At 50.3% G+C, this 3486-nt stretch overlaps 1 protein-coding gene across 4 annotated transcripts in view; it reads left to right on the top strand.

The window, feature by feature from the left end:
* Nucleotides 1–1168: 1168 nt before the first annotated feature.
* The window catches only part of SLC7A2 (solute carrier family 7 member 2), an 87318-nt gene continuing 85000 nt past the window's right edge, over nucleotides 1169–3486 (top strand). For 2 of the 4 annotated variants that reach the window (XM_028481248.2, XM_024131447.3), the window contains exon 1: nucleotides 1169–1326. The gene's annotated coding sequence lies outside the window, so the exon portion shown is untranslated. Of the gene's footprint in view, nucleotides 1327–1620; nucleotides 1804–3486 lie in introns of those variants that run through there. The other 2 variants (XM_028481250.2, XM_024131448.3) reach the window with 1 other exon arrangement.

Raw genomic sequence — 3486 nt, forward strand, 5'->3', positions numbered from 1 at the left:
AGTAAGTTTATATTAACAGTGTCTCTATTACTTAGGACATTTACTAGAACAGATAATAATCTTGTAGCCATGTTGCTATTTAGATTTCCAGTTCTTTAATGGGGTGCTTAATGGCTTCATGAGGTACATGCACTTCTGAAACAGTCATTGAGATTTTGTACATGGACCAGTTTCTGGAGTGAAGCCCTAAATCTTTAATCAGATTCTCTTGGGAACACATGTCTTAGAGAAGTTAAGAATGATTTAGAACATCACATGAAAAATGTACATATAATTCTTCAATATGAATTTGGCACTTTGCCAAAGTGAAGAGCATTACTGGTAGATGAATAAAGATGTTTACCACACTACTAAACAAAATAAGGTAGATCTTTCCATCAAACAAAAGCAATATATACACTCACTGTTCAATTCAGTGCCAGTGTTGGCCTCCTTTTGGATTAAAATGCACAGTTTCATATTGTGTCTTATAATCTTATCAGAGACCCCTAAAGTAAACAACAGCACAGCATGAGAAACCTTGGTTATGTTAACTCTTACTACTCTCTCAGAAACAGCAAAGGTCACTTTCTTACAAGCCCACCCCTAAATCATCAGGACTACCTATTCACATTACCGGGATTTTCAAACTAGCAACTGAACATTGTAATAAACGGTTTACGGTTTTTACTGGTGAAGTAGTACTATTTGACAAAGCACGCCCATCTGGGTTCTATTTATTGCGGTCCTCGACATATTTTATTATCATTACTTTCTTACTTGCAAATTCTTCTCAGAATAAAAAATAAATCGGGGACAAAAATCCCACTTAGAGGAACTCTACTTAGAAGCAGCCTCGGAGATGCCCCTGAGGCTGGGACCTCCAGGGAAAGCAAGAATCCACTGCCCGGCAGAGCTCGGCCTCCCCCGCCCGCCGGCGTCCACGGGCCTAGCCCGGGCCGAGCGCACGGCCAAGTGCACCGGGCCGTGGACAGACTCCGCGGCGTTGCAGCCCGACTCTCCTACCCCGAGGGCTGGCCAGCGTGGCCTGGACTGTCTGGGCGGGAGGCGGGCTCGGGTGGGGGGTCGCCGAGCGCGGGGGCTGGGGGGGGTGGAAGGGGGGAGGGGGAGGCGGTGCCCCCCGGCCAGGCCCCGCCCCCGGCGCGGCTACACAAGCGGCGCCCACCTGCCCAGCCCGCCTTCTGCAGCTCGGCGGCTCCGGCGCTCGTCTCGGCGCGGACCAGCGAGGCGGCGGCCGCTCCAGCAGCCTCCCCGAGCCGCGGGCCCCGACACTCTCCAGCCGCTCGCCCATCCCCGGCCCCTCGTCGCGGCCCTCGCGCTGCCCCAGTAAGTTGCCGAGGGTCGGGCGGCGCGGAGGGGCCGCAGGCGAGGGGCGGCCTGGGCGACGAGACGGAGGGGAAGGGCTGAGGCGGAGACGCCCGGGGCCGCGTCCAGCTGCGCGCAGCTGCCCGGAGGCCGCGCTCCGGCCCCTCGGAGACGGAGAGTCCCGGGGCTGCGCTCCGGGCTTCGCCTCGCCCCGTGCGGCCCCCGGGGCGTCGGGATCCGCGGCCGCCGTGCGGGTCGCGGGGGCCGGTAGGCGGCCGGCCACGGCGACGCCGCGGGTCCCTTTGGCCGCCCTGGTCCCGAGGGGCCCTGGGCACCCTCGTGCGCGAGGACCGGCCGGGCCTCCCCCTCCGCCTTGAGCACTGGCGGGTTCCCGAAGTCGCCTGCCGCTCGCTGGAGGCTCTTGGGTTACATATAGGACACCGCTCGGAGCTCTGGAAGTCTTTTCACAGCCTGACCTGCCCGGGGCTGGTAGGACAGGTAAAATGGCCCGTCGTGCTGTGGGTTTGGGGTATTTTGTAAGTAAAGGGGTGCAGTTTTAAACCCTTTTGAGATGGGCTATACTCTTTTAAGCCTATTTCATGCCACCTTCAACCTTGAACTCAAATACCATTCCCGACGTTTAGGAGCTCTGCAGGTCAACCCCAGAGTACCCGTTCCTCCGGAGAGCTTTGCAACTTCTGGGTATGCGTATATCCAATCCAAGGACTAACATTTTCAGAGATTGTATCTTAAAGATATTGAAAAGAAATCCGCTCACAGAGTTATATAAGGCTTTTGAAGTGCAAACAGTACCCAGATTTCAGGAGTAAAAATGTTCAAATATTCAAACTCTCAAATTTTTATGCAGAACTGCCTAAAAAAGCGTTTACGACTGGGGATACGATTTATCTAGTCGTTTCTACAGAAACACTCATCCTTTTAACTGGGGGATATCGTCAGATTTGAGTCAAGTAGAGCTGTCTGAATCCCGGCGGGGACTTGAGATACGAAGTCAGTTTGTCTGTAGCCTCTGACTTGATGCTTTTTTATTCTTGCCCGCCGCAGTCTTTAGAACTTCTGTCACTTCTCTTCCCGGAACCTCAGCATTAACAATAATTATTTCCTCAGGAAATTGCAAACATTTGTGCTTGTGATCTTCTTCTAGAAGATGTACAGGGTAAGAGTATGCTAATTATATGTTGATGGTTGCTTTTTCCTTTTTGTAATATTAAGTAAATCCTTTTTTTCTTTTAATCGCACTAAAGCTGGACATGGAATGATTTCTCAGTGAAATAGAACATATGCATTTTTATTTCTCCCTGAAAAGTTGCTGGTTAGCTACTCTGGATGACCCTGGAAGCCACATTATTTATTAGGAGTTTTCACGTTTCCTCCCTTGCCCCTCATTTGGTTTCGGCACTGTACCTTGATTAGGGAAACGTCATTTACCTTAGTCTTTTTGGGTGTGCCGTGGCCTTGGAAACCAGAGTAAAACTCTGCATGGTATCTGCAAGGATTCAATTTGCAGAATCCTTGGCCTCGTTTAGCTTAACCTGTTACTAAAGCCCTTTTGATTCCAAAGTCTCTAATCATTATCTCTGGATTTAGAGGCTGGAAGGGAAGACATGGTACCTGTTGGAGTTTTCAAAGTCTGAAAATACTCTGGAGTTTTTCGTCTCGTACGCTCGTATGTTTTTGTCATTGGGACATATGTGTCTGAAGGATTTTAAAGTTCATGTTTCTTGCTTTCTACTGCAAACCTGCTCACCTTCTCAGAGTGGAGGTGACTAGTCTCCTTTCTAGGTGGACTACCTTGTTCTCTTCTCAGACTGCCTTGCGTAATTTATCATTCGTTCTCCTGGCTCTTCTGGCCAGACCTGGAGCCCTTGTCTGTGGCCATTTCTTCTCTTTTTAGGCCCTACTTTTTCAAATGGACTCTCCCTCATAGTTTTCCTTTGTGACTTCTCTATTTAGCTTAGTTTCTGTCTTCCCTTCTGTTTTGTTATATTTGCTTGCTGCTCCATATATCCATATCTGTCTCTCTATACATGTATGTATTTTTTTTTTTTTTTTTTTTTTTTTTTTTGCGGTACGCGGGCGTCTCACTGCTGTGGCCTCTCCGGTTGCGGAGCACAGGCTCCGGACGCGCAGGCTCAGCGGCCATGGCTCACGGGCCCAGCC

Source organism: Physeter macrocephalus, chromosome 20 (assembly GCF_002837175.3).
Source record: "Physeter macrocephalus isolate SW-GA chromosome 20, ASM283717v5, whole genome shotgun sequence".
NCBI lineage: Eukaryota > Metazoa > Chordata > Mammalia > Artiodactyla > Physeteridae > Physeter > Physeter macrocephalus.